The sequence below is a fragment of the Sciurus carolinensis genome, chromosome 18 (genome assembly GCF_902686445.1).
Source record: "Sciurus carolinensis chromosome 18, mSciCar1.2, whole genome shotgun sequence".
Lineage (NCBI taxonomy): Eukaryota > Metazoa > Chordata > Mammalia > Rodentia > Sciuridae > Sciurus > Sciurus carolinensis.
The window spans coordinates 13,028,842-13,052,504 of NC_062230.1; the positions used below are offsets into that span (position 1 = coordinate 13,028,842).

The following is a 23,663-nucleotide window of genomic DNA, read 5'->3' on the forward strand; positions in this document are numbered from 1 at the left end:
GGAATGGAGGGGGGAGTAGGGGAAAGAACTTTATTCCTTCTCCAGGTTACTTTTTACTACCATACATATTCATAGTAAACCTTTTACATCCTTGTGTAAAAAACTTCATTGTCCTGGAAGTAGTAAGAAGTCATCTATAAATCTGTTTTTTTTTTTTTTTTTTTTGGCAGTGCTGGGGATTTGAACCCAGGGCCTTGTGCTTGCCAGGCAAACACTCTACCAACTGAGCTATATCCCCAGCCCTCTGCTTGCTTTTTGATCAGACAGCTAAAGGCAAATTTAAAAAGTCAAGTCCAGAAGTGGGAATTGCCACCCGAGAAAGAATATTCCAGTTCTTGCCTCTTTTGTCAGTTTTCCATTACTGTGACAAAACACCTGAGATACAAAAACTTAAAGGGAGGAAATTTTATTCTGGCTCACCATTTCAGAGGTTTCAGTCCATGGTCACTTGGTTCCGTTGCTTTGGGCCTGTGGCAGCATGTTACATCATGGAACGAAGTGTATGGTGGAGCAAAGGTGCCCACCTCATGATAGCCAGGAAGTAAAATGAGAGAAAGGAGCCAGGGTCCCAATATCCTATTCAAAGGCATGACCTCGACAACCTAACTTCCTCCTATTAAGCCCTTCCTCCTAAAGGTCCCAAAAGTGCCACAGGTTGATGACCAAGCCTTTAATACATGGACCCTGGGAGCAGGGGAGACTTAAGATACAAACTTTAGTGTCTTTATTAAAAAATTATATATTCATTTATAATTATGGTCAAGTGTATGGGTTAATACTTACAAATCAGAACCAAAAATTAGCATATATTCCATCAGCTCATTTCTCTGAAAAATCTCACATAGTACTACTATCTTGTAAAATTTTAGGAAAATTCGATGACAGTTCTACATTCTCTTACACCTCTTACATTGACCTAAGGATCTTTTTTCTCCTGTTTTCCTCCTTGAATGGATGAATCAAAACATGATGAGAAAGAATTCACATTTTAATGGTATATTTTTTCTTTCCAAATACTCTTCCCATGTCTTGTTCATAGCTGTATTTCTGGTGCCTACCACAGTTGTTGAATGAATGGGGTGGCTCCAAAAACATTTTCCTTTGTCAAAGACTGGAGTTGTTCAATAGCTTCATAACCAAAGTCAGGCAACATGGTCTAAGTGATAACATTTGGTTTATTAGGATTTTCTTCAGTTATCAAATATTGACCATCATAAAAATTTTTTAAATGAAGTCAGTAAAAGGAACCACCATGGTTCTCCCACCCTATTTTCTCATTTTCAAAGTTGGGCACCTCCTCATGACCACAGTGCTTGGGTCTTTCTCAAACAAATCATCTTCTCATTCTTCTGATTATGATGCTTCTCCATTTCTTCTTTCACATGCTCCTAAAATACAGCTGATCCTGGTACTCTGCAGAGTTCCTGCTTTTCATAGTAACTTTCATGAACATGCCTGTCATCTCTAACACTGACTCTAGGTAAAGACTTTCATATTTAATGAGCTAATTCCTTTGAACTTCCAATGAAAGTGGGCAAAACAAGCTGGGCAATGGCTGGGACAAAGTGATGTGCCCATGTTGTATCAGCTCCTCCATAATATCTCTTTCTAGCACATTAAAAAAATGTGTATAAAGGATTATTGCTTTTCATTCAAATACAAGCTACTTAACCATTCTTTGATTATTCATGGTTCATAAGCTTATTCTAGCATTTTCATCAATATTAAACGAATACAACAAAAAGTTAATGGAAGTTATGATTTTTTCTTTCCTTGTATTTTTCGATTTTTCTATGCTAAGCAGGTATTATTTACAACCATTTTAAATTAAAAAATAACAAAAGAATTCAACAAATATTGTGGGCCTCCCATGTCGTATAAAGAATTTGTTCTGTATCATAGGGAATATGTACACAGAAAATCCCATGTAAATCCTGTCTTGAGGAATCTGGAGTCCTAAGAATGAGAGAATATATACATACAAATAAATAAGTTATGAAGCATAAAGTCACCCATGTGATAGATTACTCCAATTGGGGGAGGGCAAGGTAGTCAGGAAAAGGCTAGCATGTATAGCCATATTCAAGCTAGACCAAATGCTGTGCTTGATTCTGACTTAGCCTTTAAGAGGATAACAACTTTCACCTAGGGCTCTGGGAGCCCTGAGTCACCAGGTAAGAAGTCTGCACACCCTGATGGAAAGATTACATGGAAAATCCTGACATTACAAGGAGATAGAGATAACTGAGTCCAACCTTCTAGCAATCTCTAACAAGGCATGTGAGTAAATAAGCCATATTACAAGTAGAACCTTCATCCCTGGCCACCTCAGTTAACAGAAAATATGGCCAGATGAGTCTTTCCCAATCTCCTGATTCATAAAACCATCAACAAATAAATTATTGTATTACTGTATTAAGTTTTGGGGTGGTCTGTGATGTGTTGATAGAGAACTAAAAAAAAAAAAAAAAAAAAAAAAAGGTTATATTCTAGCCAAGGGAAGCAATGAAATTAGAGCTGTGCATATAGGAAAATCAGTATAACTGCAATGTAGAAAACAGTCTGCAGAAGATAGCTGGTGCCAGGAAATCCAGGAAACAAGAGTCAGTAAAGCCTGAACTAGAGATAAAAGTAGGAAGAGTGGGGGAAAAAAAATACAAAGTATTGACTGCAGAGTTAGATTCAATGGGATTTTTGTACATAATTGGTCATCAGTGCAAGAGGAAGAAATAATCCAAAACTGAACTAATGTTGAGTTCAAGGGACTAGGGAATGGTAATGTTACTAAGGATGAACAAGGCAGGTAAGTTCAGAATAAGAAATTTCAGTTTGTTAATTTTAACATGTAGACAGAATAAGTAAGGCAACATCCATAATAAAACATATAATTGTGCAAATAATTAGTCTGGAGTTTAAACAGAGTTTAAAAGAGCTCTAAAAATTCCATTATCAATGTAATTCTACAATAGGAAAGGGTTTAATCCAAAAATTAAATTTCCAATCAACAAGTGGTTGGAATGAAGATTTCAACATAAAACATTAAAATTTTCCTCAACTGTCAACTGAAAACTGATTTAGAAACTGGGACAGTTATGTAAGCACATCCTTCTTCACATGGGGCAAAAACTAATGTTTTCAATGATCTTTTTTTAAAAATATTTTTTTAGTTGTAGATGGACAATATCTTTATTTATTTATTATTTATGTGGTGCTGAGGATTGAACCCAGTGCCTCACATATGCTAGGCAAGCACTCTACCACTGAGCTACAACCCCAGGTCCTTCAATGATCTATCTATCTATCTATCTATCTATCTATCTATCTATCTATCTATCATCTATCTATTTATTTGGTACTGGGGATTGAACTCAGGGGCACTCAACCATTGAGCCACATCCCTGGCCCTATTTTGTATTTTATTTAGAGACAGGGTCTCACTGAGTTGCTTAGTGCCTTGCTGTTGCTGAGGCTGGCTTTGAGTTCTCAATCCTGCCTCAGCCTCCTGAGCTGCTGGGCTTACAGGTGTGTGCAAACACGCCTGGCTCAATGATCTTTTTAGATTTTAGTATTATAACTAAACCATCATTGAGGTTATAATACCTGTCCCTTCTATGCCAAGTACTTCATAACAGGCTCCACTTCTTGACATTATTCAAACAGCACTGAGTTATTTTTAAACCACAAATCTCACGATGGCAGAACCAAAATCCTTACCATGGCATATAGAATGCTGCATCTTGCAACCTGAGGTAACATTCACCCTCCCATGTACCTTGACCATGCCATACTCCTTTCATTTCAGGTTCTTTACTGGCTGGATTACTCTTCTTCCTTGCCTCTCTCCTTGACCAAAATGACCTCTATTCATCCTTCATTCAGTTCACTTCCTCAGAAAACCACCTTTCTTGACTATCCCTAGATACTCCCCTGCCACTTTTATTCACACAATAGCCTTCACTTTTTAAAAATAATTACCACACAACAATATCCTAGTTATTAGGGAAACTATGCTTAATACTGGTCTTCTGCATTAGAACTTAAGTTCCAAGAAAGCAAGACACGCATCTTATTCACTTCCATAACTCTAGGATACGGCCTACCAACAGGGACAAAGTCAATGTTCCATAAATGCTCTCTGAATAAATAGCATTCACAGAAAGGACAGGATATAGGGAAAATAATTCTGAAACTAAACTGAGTTCCAGTCCCAGCTCTGACCCTTACAAACTTTGTAACCAGGAAAGGTATTTTTTAGCACTTCAGTCTCTTCCCTTTTAAAAATAAAAATAGTTAACAGAACCAACACCACTGAGAGAATTAAGAGTTTTTATATGTAAAATGCTTAAACAAGTGTCTGGTACATAGCATCATGTTTTGTTCTGTTAAAAAGATGATACTGTCAGGTGAGAATTAGTTATGTTGTAGTTGTATGGAAAAATCTAGAATAAACTAAAGCCTAGAACACAGTGAACACATTAAATAGTAGCTCATACTATATTTAGTAAAGACAAAGCTCTCACCTATTTCATAAACTTTCAGTTTCTCTCTCTCATAGTTCAACTTTATTAATTTCTCCACAGGGGCTTCAAGGGTTCTCTCTTATTAGCTAACAGCCTTTAGAATAAAAATCTAAAGCCACTAATGAGGATAACAGGGGCCTGAAATCTAGATCCAGGATCTCTAGTCATTGCCATAAATTCTCCAATTCTCCATCCCCAGACACCATAAACACCAATCCCCAATGCAAGCCATTTCTTAGATGTCTCCTTCAGGGCATCTAGAGGTGTGTCAAAAAATCTTCTGTCTTTTTTCCTTTCCTCAGGTAGGGCATGAAGGATACAGAAAATCACATCCCCCAGGAAAGACAAAGGCCCTGAGCAGGTGCAATTTTCCTGATCTATAATCATTCCTCTGGTTGTTCAAGGCTTCTTTCCCTACCACTTTCAAACTTTCTCCTGCTATGACTCAGTCAAAATTCCACTGCCTGCCAAAAGTCCACTGGAAGTAGTGGTCTCCTCCCATAACCTGGTCTTGCTAACATACTATAAAACTCTGCCTTTGCTGCAGGCCTCCACCGCCCTGCTATTTTCTAGTCTGAAAAGGTGCCCCTCTGATGCCTGATTGATTGACTCTGCTGCTTAATAAAAGGCACTGCTGATCTGTTGAAGTCTATTCTGTTTTTTTTTTTTTTCCCTTATGTTTTGGTTCCCTCACTAAGAATGGGAGTAAGATGAACCTTCCCCATCCTTCTCCCTAACAGTCATGTTATATGGCTGATGAAACTCGGAAATGATCATTGATCATCTGGCACCCCCATGGTTCCCTGAGGTCAGGGAAGCCTCCAGTCAAGGCTTGTGGGGCTACAGCTGCATTCCCAGACTGACTGTTCCCCCGGTCCCATTCCCTCCCACTCCATACCCTCCACAGTCCACTTTGGCTAAACGGCAGTCGGTACACGACCCAAAAACCAACCCCCTTTTTGGGCTAGTTTTACTACTATCTTATTACTAAGTGGACGGAGCAAGGATGGGATCAGGTCCTTTACTGGTGTTGGAGGCATCCGCCTTCTAACCTTCTCCTCTTCCACCCCTCCCTTCCCTTACACACCTAAGACCTCTGGATCAGAGATCACTTTTTGCCTTTTTGTTTCTGCATGCAACACTGGCCTTCTCATTCTTCAGAGGTAAGACCCCTTCCGTTCTCTTGCAGAAGGCACCCTGCCTGAGACCTCTGCCTCTGGCTTGTCCAGACCCTGGGGGTCCCCACCATTAAGACTGTAGGAGGGATGCCCTCTCATTCTTTGGTGGAACTCTTCCTGTGACCGTGGTGTGAGATATTGGGGAACACCTTGATATAGACCACCACCCTGAGTCATATCTCTACAACATGGGAGCTACCCAGTCTATTCCATGGGACTCCCCCTTAGGTTGACTCAAAAAAATTTAAGACCCTCCACTTTCAAACTGACCTTAAAACTAAATGCCTCATTAGGTTTAGTACTCAGATCTGGCCACAGTACCAATTATGCAATCTAAATCTATGGCCTGAGTTTGCAGGACCTTTGATTAAAAAATTCTCCAAGATTTGGACAATTTCCTCCAATGAAATGGCAAATAGTCTGAGGTTTCGTACCTTCAGGCCTTCCTCTACCTCTGCTCAAAGCCTTCACTGTGCTAGCCCTGCTCTGCACTACAGCTTTTTCTTGCTAACTCACAATTCTCTTTCTTTTTCACCACTCCTGATGAACTCCCTCCTTACAGACCCTAGGGCCTCTGTACAATCCTCCTCAAGCCCCCTCATCCAATCCTCCTCCTCAAGTCCCCTCTGGCCCTTTCTTTCACCCTCCATCCAAAACCCACACCCACTCTCCCCCTCTCCCTTCACATCATCTCCTCTTATATGATCTAAAACTCTTCTTCCAAAGTACATGTTTCCCTTTTGAGAGGTGGATGGGGATGAAGGGACAGTACAAGTTCATGTTCCCTTTCCTATGGCAGATACATCCCAAAAGGACAGACTAAGCTCATTTTCTGAAAATTCTACTAAGTTTAGAAAAGAGATCATATGTCTGACTCAGGATTACCACCTTACTTGGGCAGATATTTATTACATTCTCACCTATACTCTGACCCCCAATGAATGTGCCTGTATTTGGTAGGTGGCAAGAGAACTTGTTGACCTCCTCCATATCCCAAGTCCCCATACCAATCACACAGCAGATACTGCCCTTCCTATGGCTGAACCTAAATGGACATACCAACCCCAAAACCTCAGGGTCACTAAACTCCAACACATGATTACCTGCCTCCTTAAGGGTATGATAAAAAAAATCCTCATACCCCGGTTAATTATGGTAAGATCAGGGAAATCAGGCAAGGTTCTGATGAAAATCCTGCCCTTTTTTTGGCCCAACTTACTGAAGCTATTACCAGATAAACCACCCTAGACTTCAATACTCCTGCCAGTACTTTGATTCTCCATGTCCAATTTATTGGAGGGTTTGCACCTGATATCCATAAAAAATTTAGACAGCTAGAAAAGGATCCCGAGACTCCTCAGCAGCTACTTCTGGACATTGCTTTCAAAGTCTTTAACAATCCGGAAGATGAGGCAAAAAAGGAGAGGGAAAAACATCTTTTTTTTTTTTTGCGGTGCTGGGGATTGAACCCAGGGCTTTGTGCTTGCAAAGCAAGCACTCTACTGACTGAGCTATCTCCCCAGCCCAGGGAAAAACATCTTAAAGCTAAGTATCAACTCCTAGCCTCATTCATCCACAACCCCAGAAAGGCCCCTGCTGCTCATGGCCTCACCAGTCCCTCCAACCCAACTCTTGAGCCCTGTTTCTGACTGGGCAAAAGCCTGACCTAACCCAAAGCCCCCCACCAAGCCCTGTCCCAACTATGGACAATGAGGACACTGGAACACGAACTGTTCCTCTCAGCAGCTCATCTGGACTATTCTCCCATAAGGCTTCTGAGATAGCCTACACTACTTTGGCCAGGCTCTCCAAATTGACTGGCCACTCTGAGTTTATCCCCCACTCATCTCATACAGTATGTAGAGAGGTTCTGTAGCCCCTTAATAGAATTCTCCAAACACTACACTACAATTCTTTCAACTCCCTAGACTTCTGGGGGTACCAGGTCTCTCGATCCAAAGCCCAGCTCTGCTCCCATCAGGTGCAATATTTAGGAATCCTTTTAACCCCCACCACCCATATCATACCCCCAGAAAGATGTGAGGCTCTAAAGGATATTCCTTTACTGTTATGGTTTAGATGTGGTGTACCCCAAAAGCTCACATGTGAGATAATGCAATACAGAGAAGAAATAATTGGGTTACAAGAGTCTTAACAGTAGGGTGTGGCTGGAGGAGGTGGGAATTGGGGTGTGGCTTTGGGTATATATTTGTATCTGGCAAAAGAACACTCTCTCTTTGATTCCTGGTCACGATGTAAGCTGCTTCCCTCTGCCATACTCTTCTGCCACGTTGTTCCTGTCTCACTTGGAGCTCTGAGGAATGGAGCCAGCTGTCTGTGGATTGAGATCTCTGAAACTGTGAACCCTCAAATAACCTCTTCCTCCTCTGTGATTGTTCTGGTCAGGTCCTTAGTCACACGAGTGAAAAAGCTAACTAAAACATTTACCTTCCTCTACAAGAGATATGCTTTCCCTCTTGGGTCTTTTCAATGACTTCCATATCTGGATCTCAAAATTCTCTCCTATAGCTAAGTCCCTACATGAAGCCTCAAAACCCCAGATAGTTCATAGATGGGAGTTCCCAAAACAGTTGAACTTCTGTCTGAACTTCTTTCATCTCCTTGCTCCTTTTCCTCTGCTATTTCCATTCTTCAAAATTCTCTTCTCAAATCCTCAACTCTTCATCTACCAAACCCTAATAAGTTTTTCTTCCTGTCCTTTCACTCAGAACATGGACAAGCCCTGGAAGTCCGTTACCAAAAGGCAGGGAATACCCACACATTCCACTGCTTTCCAATCCAAACAACTAAACTCAGTCTATCAAGGCTGGCCCCAGTGCCTCAAGATTTTAGCAATAGCAGTCGTACTCATCCCTGAAGTCCGCAAATTTCCCTTGTATCAACCTATCATTGCTCTTACCACACACTCCCTTTCAGATCTCCTCAGTTATCACTCATTCCTCTCCTTCCCCTCAGCCAGAATCCAGTCACTCCACACCCACTTTCTGGATTCCTTGACTACGTTATAGCAAGATTCCTCACTAAACCCTGTCACTCTTCTCCCAGTAAAAAACCCTCTGCCCCTGTGGTTTTGCATTCCTATCCTGACATCCTTGACTTTTAATGAACCCTTTTAACACAGAATGGACCAACCAATCCACAACACCCCAGATGGTTCATAGATGGGAGTTCCCAAAACAGCTCCCTTATGTCTCAGGCTTGCTATAAACTAAGGTAAAACTACTGCAAATCCCCCCTTCACCCTACCCCCAGACACAATCTCCCAACAGGCTGAACTAGTAGCCCTCACTCAAGCTTTATGACTAGCCAAAGACAAATCAATAAACATTTTTACAGATTCCAAATATACCTGTAACATTATTCATTCTAACATCTTAATTTGGAGAAAGTGGTTTCCTCACTCAAAAAAGAACACCTATTCTCAATGCCAGTTATATAAAAAATTTACTACAGGTTGCTCTCTTACCCCACCAGGCAGCCATCCTCCACTGTAGAGGACATCAAGCCAATCAATACATTTCCTTAGGAAATAAAGAGACTGACTGGCCAAACAAGTTGCTCTCTCTAGCCACCACTCTATAAACCATCACGAACTCCTAATTCAGCTTCATACTCTATTCCCACAAAACTCCCAACTCCCCCGCAACAAAACTAAAGCTCTATTATCGTACCTGCATATTCGGTTCCATCATGATCTTCATTCCCTTTAGTTATTTCTAAAGAATTCCCTAAACCTATCCTCTTCAGATTTACAGTATATTCAACAAATTTCTCGATCTTGCATCATCTGTCTCAAGGCTAATCCTAACTCCAAATGTGAGACCACCCCCATTTCCATACCCCAAGCTAGGGGAGACTTTCCTGCCATGGACCAGCATCTTGACTTCACCCAAACACCCCCTACAGGAAAAACTAAATATCTCCTAGTCTTGGTAGACTCCTTTATTGGATGGGCTGAGGCCTTTTCAACTACCAATAAAAGGGCTTCTACAGTTGCAACCCTACTTTCCTGAAAAATAAGTCCACGCTTTGGTTTACCTGCTTCCTTCCAGTCCAACAATGGCCTGGAATTCATCTCCTCTATTACCCAAGAATTAGCTAAATTTCTGCATATAGAGTGGCACTTCCACATTCCCTGTCATCCACAGGCCTCGGGAAAAGCTGAAAGGTCAAATAGGACCTTAAAGGCAACCTTAAACAACTATCTATAGAATCCCACTTGGATTGGATTAAGCTCCTCCCTTTGGACTTTCTCTAACTTCAAGTTCTTCCCAAGAAGCCTCTCATTTTTCATTTGAATCCTCCATGGAGGACCCTTTGGTCCCACCCACCATTCAACCTCAATCACCAAACATTCCTCCTGATGTCCTGAATCCCCTCCAAGCCCACCTCAGGGCCACCCTCTGGAAACATGCCCACTTCCATCTTCCTCAGCTGCAATCTCCAGGAAGCCCTACTATTTCTATAAGGGACCTGGTGTACCTTTCTCCCCCAACAACTTAAAGCCCACTTACAAGAAAAATGGAAGAGCCCCTTCAGGATTATTCTAATCACCCCAACTGCAGTCAAATTAGGCCACCCCTCTTGGGTCTATTTGAGCAACTTAAAGCTCATTCCCGCTAATGCCTCTTATCAATCTGTTCCCACAGGTCCAATCTGACTATGCATTTCCCGCCTTCCAATTAATTCCAAGGAAGGAGCTGATTCTTTTACCTAGATGCCATTTTCTCAGCTGTCTTTCCACACTTTAACAATTCTCAGAAAAGACTTATATTCATTATATTTACTATCCCTTCATCTTTGCCCTTCCCAAACTCTCGACCTTATCTGGGAACTCTGACTAGAAGGGCCATTCCTTGATCTCCCACTCAAATCTCCTTTTTCTCCTTGTACATTCTATATATCATCTTTGACTTTACAGTCAGCCACACCAGACATCAGGAAAATCTACGCGCCTAAAGCAATATGACCAAACCCTAGCTCTTCATGATAGTAATCTTATTAAACTCACCAGAGTACTGCTAGGAGATCCACCCTGCACCCATTGCATTTCTAAACGAGGAAACACAGAAACTTTCACTGCCTACACTTATCAACACCTCAACTGCTATGAAGGCAGACAGACCCCCACTCTTTGCTCTCATGAAAACAAATGATACTGGATGGACCAAAGCAAGGGAAACAACGCCAGATTTACAAGCAAGGACCCTCCAGGGCAATGGGTATGCTGAACTTACCATACCCACCTTGGTATGCCCGATGGGGTTGGGGTCCAAGATCAGGCCTCACGAACCATTCTTAGACCCCAAATACCACAGATAATGCAGACACATTTCTATCCTACCAGAACTTTCTTGCACCTCCCTGATCCTATGAGGTCATATACTTTGGATCCCCAAATTAACACGCTTATCAACCTAACTGATCAACCTCTAAAACTCATCAACCCACACTTAGCCCAAGATTCCTCATTCTGTTTGCAGCATGGTCCCCTTTGATACTTTGCCAGATACTATGAACATATCTGGACTAAGTCAATCACGAATTCCTCAAACACTAGGCCAAAACTCAATGGGGGTCGAATTGTTTCAAACCGCCCCCCAATGTATTAAGCCAAAATACAATATAATACCAGTTCATCATCTTCACGAAGTGAAATGCAACAATATTCAACAGCTCAATCCAAACTCCATGCCTTGGTGCCCTACCTCAATTCCACAACTTCCTTTCTATGTGGGACTCACATTTACTCTTGCCTGCCAAGAAACTGGACCACTCTTTGTATGTTAGTGTTCTTTACCTCTCAAACTGATATTCTACCTAACAACAAAAGCCTACCCATCCCAGTAACAGCATACACCAGATATAAGAGAGCCCTCCAAATTACTCTCTTACTTGTAGAACTAGGCATATCCCTTAGGATTGACACAGGAACAGGGGTCTGGAAATTTCAATTCATTATTATAAAAAGCTATCAGAACAGGTTACTGAAGACATCCAACAGATCGCCAACTCAATATCAACCCTACAAAATCAACTGGACTCTTTGGCATCTATTGTGCTGCAAAATCAGCAAGGCTTTGATCTCCTCACGGCTGAACGCAGTGGCCTTTGTCTCTTCCTGGGGAAGAATGCTGTTTCTAGGTAAACCAATCGGGATTGGCAGAAGATAAAGTGAAGCAGCTTCAGGACCACCTGGAACAAGAGGGGAGAACTGGCTGATTCCTGGGGGGTCCTCATTGGGGGATCTGGGATGGTGGACTTCCTAGTTACTCCCCCTTATATCTCCTTTAATATTCATCTTCCTCATAACCACCTTTCTTCCTTGTATTCTTAACTTCATACAAAGACAACTTCTTAGTAAAGCGACCCGTTTGGCTCAAACTGCTTCCCAGGAACACATCAAAGCTATTTTTCTCCTGCCATCAGGATCGAATTCCCTGAAACCACCATAGCAAAAGACTGCCTTCAGTGATCCTGAAACCTCTTCAATATACACCCCCTTTCAGCCTCAACAGCCAGAGTCTCTGTAACCTCTTCTAGGGTTCTGAAAGGTGATTCCCCCCACCCCAACTTTGCCCCTTCTCTGCAGGAAGCAGTCCCATGTGATACCAATGCCCCTATTCATTATCCCTTATTCAGAGTCTGGAATAAAGGATGCAGAAAATCATGTACCCCAAGAAGGACATAGGCCCTGAGCATGTACAATTTCCCTTATCTATAATCATTTCTTTGGTTGTTCAAGGATTCTCTGCCTGCGGCTTCCAAAATTTTTCCTGCTATGATTTAGCCAAAATTCACCTACCTGCCAAAAGTACTTGTCTCCTCCCATAACCTGGTCTTGCCAACACACTATAAAACTCTGACCTTTGCTGCATCCCCCGCCATTTTCTACCCTGAAAATGCACTCCTCCGACGTGTGACTGATTGACTCTTGTGCTTAATAAAAGGCATTGCCGATCTGTTCAGGTCTGCTCCCGTTTAGGTCATTTTTGCTCACAAGGTAAAGCGTCGTCTCTTCGCAGGATCCACATATCCAGGTCAACTGCTACCAAGCCATTTATCTCAAAGGAGGAATGGTTTACAGGGTCCTTCACCTGCAGCCGGCACCCTGCATGCAGGGAGGTTGGGCACGTGCCCGAAGTTGCTCAGGGTTCCGGATCATGGGTGGAAGTGCAATAGTGGTCCACTTCATATTTTGAACATAACCCTTGCTGCTCTGCCACTGCAACTTTTTTTTTTTAAACATGGACTTTCTCTTCCTCTCTCCCTGCTCCTTCCTGATCTCACAGGAAACAGGATTACCTTTCCTCCCCATCCTAGGCAGTCATCTGTCCCTGAGCACACACCCAACATAGGAAAGCAATCCAGACTTTGGGGATGGTACCAGAAGATCTCAGAAAGGACTCTCCCAAATTAACAAGTGAATTACAACTCCAGACAGAGAACATGTGGAATGCAGCCTTTGAGTCACCGCTTTAAAAGCCCCCTGTTCCTGCTGATAGGCAAAATCACAAGTCTTTGGAACAGGGGTCCCCTGTGCTTCTCCTTTGCTAGCAAAGCAATTAACCGTTTTCCTTTTTCTCAAAACCGTGTCCTCCTTATTGGATTGGCATCGGGGACAAGGGCCAGCTTTCGACGCGGACGGATCAGGGGCCACCTCCCACGCCGGCCTCGTCGCCCGCCGGGCACGTGCGGGACTCCGTGGGAAGGCTGGCGGCGCTAGCGCTCTCCTCGCTCGCTGCACCGGGCTCGGACACACGAGCCCTATCCTCACAAGCGCTGGGCATCCGGCGCCAACTTGCTTCCAGACTGCGAACGGCGGCCTTCCCCCGCCGCCCACCGCGGCCGGAGTTCAAAGTGACAGTCCCTCTCCTCTCGCTTCTCCAGGCCGCGGTCGGAGCACGGACACCACTTGCCGCGGGGGCCTGGGGCCCGGGAGAGGCCGTGAGGGGCCAACGGAGGAGACTCGGTCTCTCAAGTGGTTGCTTTGCGCAGCAGACCGAGGGGCCGGCTCGCGAAACTTCCCCAAGGGGCGGCGGCGGCGGCGGCTCCGCCACCCGCGCCTCGCCGCCCACCCCGGGCCCGCGCCCCCCACTCGGCCCCGCGCCCTCAGCGCCTGCCCCCGCCCCCACCCGGGGCTTAGCGGAGGCGCCGGGCTGGGAGGCCGCTCGCCTCACAGAGCTGCCGAAGATCCCGCGCGCGCCCGCGGCCGACACTTACTCGCCACTCAACCAGCCGGCTCGCGAGGCGGGCTAGGCGGCCTCCGCACCGCGGCGTTCAGTCACTTCGAGCGGCCGCCGACAGCTCCGTCGCCGCCGCCGAGGCCGCCGCTGCGCTCCTTCCGGCCCCTACGCGGCGTCACCTCGCGCCTGCGCACAGCGCCCCCTCCCGACTAGCGACAGGAAGAACCATAGAGGCAAGCCGGGTGCCGGGGAGGAGGGACCGGGGAGGGAGACCATAGAGAGGGCCGCTTAGCCGCTCCTCCATCCTCTTCAGTGCTGCGGAGACTTGACTCCCCCATCAGGCGGGAGGACAAAAGCCTACGAGGGGTCTCCATCTCCTTACAGTTTAAAAGGGTAGAGGGGGGTGGCCGTAGAAATCGACTAGCTGTCCACTTATTTGAACCCCCAACATATACCCCCTTTGCCTTTGTACACATATCTTAAGAGCATCCTGTGCGCCAGGCTCTGTTCTAGGAATTGGGGATAATGAGGTAAAAAGGGCCCCTGTTCTCACAAAACTTACATTTTAATTAGTAAGTTAATAATCAACTAAAATCCTGGCTCAGGCAGGGTGTGTTCTGGGAAAAATACAGCTGGGGTGGGGGGTGGGGGGGAAACAAAGCCAAGAAAGGGGTAGAAAGCAGTCAGGAAAAGCATTTCCTGCAGAGAAGACGTTGAGGCCGAAAAGGTAAGGAAAGGAAGGAGCCAGGTTACCTTTGGAGGATCACTTTAAGCAGAGAGGATAGAAAAGGCAAAAGCCCTCATTTGGGAATATGGAAAAGAGCAAGAATGCTAATATGAGGGCAGCGCAGTGAGTCGGATGCGGGTGTAGAGAATGGGGTTGGTGAGGTGGCAGCCACCCAGTCATAAATGCTTTTGTGGATTTGATTCTAAGTGTGGTGGAAAGCTACTGGAAGGTTGGGAGCAGGGATCTGAGTTACTCACCTTGTTTTCCAAAGATCATTTTGGTTGCTATTTGAAAAGGTACACACGATAGTAGAAGCTTTACAGAGAAGCAGGAATGGGCAGGAAAGTCAATTAGGAAGCTACTGCAGAAGTCTCTAAGTGCAAAAGTCTATGTGACTTGGACCAATATTATCAGGGAGGAGGTGAGATGTCAGATTAGGGATTTTTTATTTTATTTTTTTTAAGTAAAGAAGAGACGAACTGGGATGGAGCAGAGGAAGGATGAAAAAGAAAGGAGTCAAAGATGATCACATGGTTTTTGGTTTGTGCAACTGGCTGAATGGTGGTTCCACTCACAATGATGTGTAAAAATGTGGGAGAAACATATTCTGTTCAGAGTAGGTTGAAGTGAGCATGTTTTGGACATGTTAATTGCCAAGTAGACCTTCAAGTAGGCAATTAGATATATTTAGAGGCCAGGGATTTTAGTTGGGGTAAAAATACTGCATGTTCTCACATAAACATAGAAGCTAAAATAATTGATCTCCCACATACAGAGAGTAGAATAGTGGTTTCCAGAGGCTGAGAAGGGTGAGAGGATGGGAAAGATGGAGAGAGGATGGTTAACAGGTAGAGGGTGCATCTGAATAAGAGGAATAACTTCTAATATTCTATAGCACATTTCGGTAACTATGGTTTACAACAATTGTGTATTTCAAAATAGCTAGTAGAGAGGATTTTAAATAATTCCAACAAGAAAATTGATAAACGTCTGAGGGAATGGATATATAAATGACCCTGATCTTCTGTTCATTACATGTATACATATATTGACACGTCACATTGCACCCTAATATATATATAATATATATATATGTTCTATGTTTATAATCACTACGTGTCAATTAAGAAACTCAAAAATATTTTTAAAAATTGGGTGTCACTGACATATAGATAATATATAAAGCTATGTGACTGGTTATGTTTACACCTAGGAAATAAATGTAGACAGAGGGTAGCTGAGGGTTGAACCCAGGATCTAAGGAGGGGGATGCTGAGAAGGAGGAGAAGAACCAAAAGAGTCGTGGTATTCTAGAAGCCAATGACAATGTTCCATGGAGAAGGAAGTAAGTGGTGGTGCTGGCTGCTGCTCAGAGACTCAGAACAATGGAACTGGATCTCAGTGAAACAAGGAGGGACCTTAGCTGAGAGTAAAGCCAAGGAGAGTGTTTTGAAACTTTGGGGTGGAAGAGTGGAGGGTGAAATGACTAGCAGAATGTAGTCAACATGCTGAGCCTGGAGTTTTGTGATCATAAATTTAAGGCCAGGCAACAAGGGCAGGGTCTTTCTCCAACCATCTGCTCAATGCAAAGGAAGGGATCTGGAGAGACATAAGGCAGGTAGAGAAGTTTGAAACTGAAATTTTGGAGAGGGTGCAGATGTTGATAATGATGGAGTATAGGGTGTCATTATGAGTGGGTGACTATGAGCAGACCCACTGTTTTGGGCCTCTGGTGGATATGCCTGATGGAGGGAGGGGAAGTCCAGATCACTGAAGGGAGGGACCAAGATACTAAGAGACCTGGGTGTGGATGGATCATTTAAGAAGATGTTAATTTATCATGGGCTGGGGTTGCAGCTCAGTGGCAGAGTGCTTGCCTATCATGCATGAGGCACTGGGTTCAATCCTTAGCATCACGTAAAAAATAAATAAATAAAATAAAGGTGTTGTGTCCATCTACAACTAAGAATATTTTTTAAAAAGATATTAACTTATCATGAAAAATGTCAAAAATGAAGGCAGGGAGGGCAACAAGACAGGTTATAAGTTACTAGGACAGAATATCACAGGCTGGGTAATTTGTAAAGAGAAGAGTTTGTTTGGCTCACAGTTCTGAAATCCAAAATCATGATTCTGGCATGTGCTTGGTATCTGGTGTGGGCATTGTTGCTGCCTCATAATATGGTGGAGGCCACTGCGTGGTGAGACAGAGCAAATGCACTAACTTGGGTCTTTCTTCCTCTTCTTACAGAGCCACTAATGCTATCAGGGGACCCCCTGGGCTCCCACCCTCATGACCTTATCTAAGCCTAATTATCTCCCAAAGACCCATGTCCGAATACCATTAACATGGGAATTCAGGAATGAAGTCTCTAACACATGAACTTCTGGAGAACACATTCAGACCATAGCAGAACAACAGAGAGATGCATGAGAAGGAGGGTGGTAGAGTCTGCTGGCAAATGCTTCCCAGGTTTCAGGTAATTGCCATTATTGTTGTTTTTGCTCACATGCGTGAGACACTGGGTTCGATACTCAGCACCACATGAATAAATAAATAAAATAAAGGTATTGCATTGTTTTAAATAAAGTGGGAGGAACAATAGTCTGGATGCAGCCATCAGTGTCCCTCCTCCAGGACAGTGAGACCTGGCATGGCTTACACAGAAGAGAAAATGACCACTAAGGAGAGATACAGGAAGTGATGCCCTGAGAGTGAGAGCCATGTTTCAGTGAAGTAAGAAGGCTCATCTATTAGAGAGGAGGAACAGATGTGAGGATTTCTTTTTTTTAAAGTTGAATTTTTTTTAGGGCTGGGGATATAGCTCAGTTGGTAGCGTGCTTGCCTCATAAGCATCAAGGTCCTGGGTTCAATCCCCAGCACTGTGAAAAAAAGAAAAAAAAAGTTGAATTTTTTCAAAAACATGTAAGTTTGAAGAGAATAATCAAGTTGTATCATGAACTGGAAGGTGATTTATTAACTCCCTTTCATTTCCAGGCTGCTCAGGCCCTCTAGGATTTAGATGAAGCTGTGTTGTTCTTGCTATGGAGGAAATCATTATTGAACTCAGGTAAGATGCTATTATGGGCAGGTGTCTTGAGTACCAGATATCCTCTACCACTTTGTGCTACCCACACCTGGCATAATATAGATATATCCTAGGGGAAAAAGCAGGTGCAGAGGTCACTCAATGGCCTGGGATTTAGACTTGGATTCCTCTGTGTATTGGGAGCTCAAGAAAAGAGGTTAAATTGAGTCCTAAGGAATTAGGCGAGTTGTATGCTCTGTACTCACAAATTTGTGCACCAAAATTCACACAGAGCAGTTAGGGGAAGCACAGAAGGACCCATAGATGAGGGTCAGAAAGTGTTGTAGGGATTAGGTGGGCTTGATGGACAAGTGACATGTTCAAGTCACATAGGAGATAAGACTGACCCTACTCTACCTTATCTAGATGCCACAGCTAAGTCCACACCTTCCATCTCAGAAGAGCAAAGCACTAGAGCTCAAGGAGGCCAAGCTTTCCTAAACTTGAGGCATGGATGTACTATTAGTAATATTGTTGCCCAGATTGGCTTGTTTTTCATTAAAATTCATTTATCTCCAGAAGAAACTTATTCCCCTTCTGAAAGAATAAGTCCAGCTTTCCATAAGTAGAGAGTAACCATAAAAATATTCAGTGAAAGTAATTTACTGGATTTAGAAAAATTTATAATCATTCCTCATTTCCAAATGTGTCAACTGCTTTTTTGAGAACACTTTTTTTAATTAAATTTTTTTTGTTGTAGATGGACACAATACCTTTTATTTATTTATTTATGTGGTGCTGAGTATCAAACCCAATGCCTCACGCAAGTGAAACAAGCACTCTCTCCTTGAGCTACAACCCCAGCCCCTCAATTACTTTTTTTTTTTTTGTGGTGGTGGGGGTTGAACCGAGGGCCTTGTGCGTGCAAGGCAAGCACCCTACCACTGAGCTAAAACCCCAGGCCCTCAACTGCTCTTAAAGTAAGAAAATCCCTTCATAGCTACCCTCCTGCCTCAGATGCTGCGATTACAGGTGTGTGACACCTTGCCCAGTGGGAATAAGCTTCTCTGTGGGAAGAATGAAATAGTCTGTGATCAGTCTCCATGTTTTTCAGTGAAGATGAAGTTTTATGTCAATAGGGTCTTTTGCTGTGGCTGTTGTTTTATATTAATGTTAACAAGCACCAGGAACCAGAAAGGACCAATGACATCTAACTTGCAGATTAACCTACTGTCAACAAGTGATGTCTTGCTGTTTTCCTGGGTTGAAGCATGGAAATGCCATATATAAAATCCCTATCATCTGTGTGGCTACAGTTATAGCAGAAGGTATACCCCTGAGCTTGCCAGAGACTGGTGCCTGTCATTTACACACCTAGATGAGTCACCATAGTGCTATTTGATTTCATTCTCTGATCACACTTAATGTGTATCTGATTTATAAAATCACAGTAATGGGGAACTAACATTATTCCCAATTTGTACGTTGTTGTTCTGTTCCCAAGAGCTGTGAGCATTGCTATCAGCTTTATCTAGATGAAGCTGTGCTGGTCTTGTCATGGAGGAAATTATTCCTGAACTTGGGCTGCTTTCAGAAGCAGCAATTTCCTGCCATTCTAGCCCATTATTTATAAAAAAAGAAAAAAAATCAATGTTATTGAGGTACAATTTATATACAGTACATGGCACCTAGATGAAGTGTACCTTTCTATCAGTTTTGACAAATTCATAAACATACATAACCACCATCATAATTAAGATAGAGATCATATCCATCATCCCAAAATATTCCCAGCGTTCCTTCCTAGTCCCTATACCACTCCCATCATCAGTGCTGGGCAACCACTACCTGCTTTCTGACACTTTGGAGTAGAATTGCTTTCTCTGTAGCATAAGTTCTTAGTGGTGTGTATATTTTCTCTCAGTCTGTTTTTTTTTTTTTTTTTTTTTTTTTTGCAGTACGGGGGATGGAACCCAGGGCCTCACACATGCTAAGCAAGTACTCTACCACTGAACTATACCTGCAAGCCTTTTAATTTTCTTACCTTTTTATTCTCTCCCTCTCTCTCTCTCTCTCTCTCTCTCTCTCTCTCTCTCTCTCTCTCTCTCAAAGGAAAAAGATTTATTGCTTTGCTAGTAAAGGAGAAACATAGGGGTCTTCTGTCCCAGAGACTGTGATTCTGCCCATCAGCAGGATTGGGGACTTTTAAAGAGGTGACTCAAAATCTACATTCCACGTGTTCTCTGTTGGAGTCGTAATTCACTTGTTCTTTGGGAGAGTCATTTCTGAGATCTTCTGGTACCATCCCCAAAGTCTGGATTGCTTCTTTCCAATGGTGGGTGTGTACTCAGGACAGATGACTCTGCCTAGGATGGGGAGGAAAGGTAATAATGTTAGATTAGGGAGGAGAGGGGAGAGAGGAAGAAAAAGAAACATGTCCATATTAAAAATAAGTTCCAGTGGCAGAGCAGCAGGGGTTATATTCAAAGCATAAAGTGGAACCTTTTTATTTTCTCAATGGTGTCTTTTGAAGAGCAGACGTTTTTAATTTATATATATATATATATATATATATATATATAATATGTATATGTATTTAATTTCCATTTGATACAAAACATTTTCTTATTTCCTTTTTGATTTCTTGGTTGATCACATAATTCTTTAGAATGTGTTCTTAATTTTCTTATTATTTAGAGAGTTTTCTAGAGAGCTTTCTCTTATTGATTTCTAATTTAATTCCTTTGTGGCCAGAGAACACACTCTGCTGTCACCTTGAGAAAATTAGGGAGACTTGTTATGTAGCCAAGCATCTGGTCTATTTTAGTGAATTGTTCATGTACATTTGGAAAGAACATGTATTGTGCTATTCTTCAGTGAGTGTTCTCTATCCATCAGCCAATTCAAACCTTCTACATTCTTACTGAATTTTTTTGTTCCCTTGTTTTGGCAATTATTGAGAGAGGAGTCTTAAAGTCTCCAACTGTAATTGTAGACTTGTCGATACGCACATTGCTGGGTCTTGCATTTTTATGAAATCTCACAATCTCTGTCATTTAATTAAAATGTTTAGACCATTTTGATTTAATATAAGTAATTGATATGGTTGGGTCTAAGCCTACAATCTTACTATTTGTTTTCTATTTGATCCCTCCTATTCTTTGTGCCTTCTCAGCTCTTTTCCTGTCTTCCTTGGATTTAATTAATTTTGAGATTTCCATTTTATCTCTACTATCAACTTATTAACTATTACTCTTTGTATTAACATTTTAATGATTTCACTAGGATTTGTAACACAAAGCTTTTCCTTATGACAACTCATTTTCAAGCTATGTTATACTACTTTATGTATAAGCTGAGACCCTTATAAGAATATACTTCCACACCCCCTGCTTCTTTTTTTCTTTTCTTTTCTCTTTTTTTTTTTTTTTTTTTTTTTTTTTGTGCTTTTACTTCCACGTGTAATGTAAACTCTACAACTCTGGCCTTTCCAGAATCAATGTCCTGTACCTTCCAGCTGCCCCAGCCTCCTTGAATGCTAATCTCTATATACTTCACTCAGTAAGACTTCTGGGCTCTGATTAGGTTTTCCCTCTTTGTGCCTCTAGTCCGGAAATTGCTTCCAGGCAGGAAGCTGTGGAGATGGTATGCCCCTCCTCGTCTGTTTGCTTGTCTGGCTCCAGTCCTACTCTGTGTGCTGCCCATTGTCTGAAACTGTAGTTTCATGTGTCCATTCAGTTTTGTAGCTGCTCCTTGTCGGGAGGATGATACTCATCCCTACTCTTCCACCAGCACAGGGAATGGAAGAATCAGCTCAGCTACCTTAACCTCATAGGGAGCACTCTTGTTTTTGAAATCAAGAATTTTACTTGGTACTTGCATTATTTGCATTCACATTAAAATAGACCACCACTAAAATGCAGACATGCATCAGTTAGATATGATAGTGGTAGATATACCTGCTTTGGAAAAACCCTGTGCTGATCCAATCTCAAAGTGTTACAAGTGGGTGGAAAACAGAAGGCAAGCAGGATGTCATGATCATACAGCTGTCAATGTCAGATTCTGGTCTAATGCCCAGGAGGTTTTCTAATTCTGGTCCCCAGTTTCTATTGTACTCACTCATCACTTTTTCTTCTGCCTTTTCCACCTCTGTCTGCATCTGCCACGTCTTGAATATGGTTTAAGTGTGTCTCCATAAAGTTTTATGTGTTGGGAGCTTGGTCCCTAGGGTGATATTATGGGGAGGTGGTGAGCCCTTTAATAGGTGGGGCTAGTGGGAGGTCTTTAGATTATTTGGAGGTGTGCCCTGGGAAGGGATTAAGAAATTTCCTCTGGTACCCTGGTTAGTTCTGAGAGTTGTTATAAAAATCTGAGCCTGGCCCCGCTCTGTTCCTCTAGTTTTCTGTTTGGCAGTGTGATTTCTTCCTCTAACATGTGCTCCTGCCATTGCCATCTGCCATGAGGTGATGTAGCCAAAAGAGGTCCCTTACAAAGCCTGTGCCATGCAGTTTGGACTTCCAGCCTCCAAAGCTGTGAGCCAAATAAACCTCATTTCTTTGTAAAGTTAGCCTGCCTCAGATATGTCATTGTAGTAGGTGCAAAAAAGACTAATATGATGTCCAAATTTAAAACAGGAAGCTTAGGGAAGAGGAAGAATCAGATGTTTGAATACCTACTCTTTTTTTGTCATTGTTGTTCGTTGGTTTGTTTTGAAGGGTCTTTGTTTGCTTCATACATGTAAAAGAATGCATATACCTATAATTGAGACAGAGAAACCATTGATTCAACACTACTGAATCTGCAAAATTTAGGATTAGGGGAATGTGGAAAAGATTATCTAAACTTTTTTGAAAACTGGAAATTGCGACCAAAATAAGCTGCAAAATCCCTATTAACACTTATGAAGAGTCTCCACAAGACCTTTCCCACGATTTTCATTACACCAAAGAATCTCACCGGGCTAGGGACTCCTCATATGCAAAACAGAAATAAAGGGATTCTCCTGACTGGTCCTTGTGTTGGTGAGTATTCTCCCTACCCTACCCACCCCAGCTCCTTAATGAAGCAGGTCTACATCCTCCGCTGAAAGGATCCCTTCCAGCATCACCTCTCACAGTTTCTCTACGTGCAAGGTCTGCAGCAGGGTTCCAGGAACACCACACACTGAGTTGCAAATCTGTGCTAAGTATATAAGACAATGACTGACAGTGAAAAATTATTCTTTAATTACGAACTCAATTCATTTGGTGTGTTTCAAAAGGTGCACTACTTTTCTTCATTAATCAGTGAAAGAAGTTAGAAATTAATCCCTGACATCCTTTCCAAAACCAGCAAATGGCAAACGAATTTCCTTGAAAGTCACATATAGGGTGGCATCCTAGAAAAGAGGAGCAAGATGGCTGCCATCAACCTTCATGAGCTTCATCAGATACTTAACTCTCCACTCAAGGGTGGAGAAAAAAGGCAACTTTCAAAAAGGAGTATATTATTAAATGAGGCATTTACAATACTGCTTCCTAAGAGCACCGGGTGGGGAATATCGAGGAAGTGGAATGTGGAATCAATCTGTCCTCCTCACCTAAGGGCTGACCACTTGTTAATGAATTAAAAAAATAAGACTAAAAAACAAACCCCACATACAGTCCCCTCCTTCCCCAAAAAGAAGGAGAAGGAGAAGAAGGAGAAAGATATCCCAGATTACTCTCCAGGTTGGAACCAGTGAACAGTTCCAACAGATTAGTCTGTCACAAAGTCATCACAAGCATGCCTTACTTTTAAACATCAACAACATCCCCAATAGTTTTTTTTGAAACAACAAAATAAAAACTACTACCGATCACTTTCTGACAATACACAAAAATAACTAGTATGGGGCTAGAGTTGTGGCTCAGTGGTAGAGTACTTGCCTGGCATGTGTGAGGCACTGGGTTTGATTCTCAGCACCACATATAAATAAAATGAATAAAATAAAGGTCCATCAACACCTACAGAATTATTAA

The 23,663-nt window shown here is 42.6% G+C and overlaps 2 protein-coding genes and 1 non-coding gene across 7 annotated transcripts in view; 1 reads left to right on the forward strand and 2 right to left on the reverse strand.

Moving 5' to 3' along the window:
• The window catches only part of Rnf216 (ring finger protein 216), a 163,616-nt gene extending 149,542 nt beyond the window's left edge, over positions 1–14,074 (reverse strand). For 3 of the 4 annotated variants that reach the window (XM_047533010.1, XM_047533008.1, XM_047533011.1), the window contains exon 1: positions 13,943–14,074. The gene's annotated coding sequence lies outside the window, so the exon portion shown is untranslated. Of the gene's footprint in view, positions 1–12,524; positions 12,908–13,942 lie in introns of those variants that run through there. The other variant, XM_047533009.1, reaches the window with a different exon arrangement.
• Positions 165–238, reverse strand: Trnaa-ggc (transfer RNA alanine (anticodon GGC)). The gene has a single exon. It is a non-coding gene; the product is annotated as a tRNA-Ala (tRNA).
• Positions 14,075–16,916: 2,842 nt separating the features above from the next.
• Positions 16,917–23,663, forward strand: part of LOC124970134 (zinc finger protein 300-like) — a 68,151-nt gene continuing 61,404 nt past the window's right edge. For both annotated transcript variants that reach the window (XM_047533241.1, XM_047533240.1), the window contains exons 1-2: positions 16,917–17,112; positions 17,631–17,703. The gene's annotated coding sequence lies outside the window, so the exon portion shown is untranslated. The remainder of the gene's footprint in view (positions 17,113–17,630; positions 17,704–23,663) is intronic.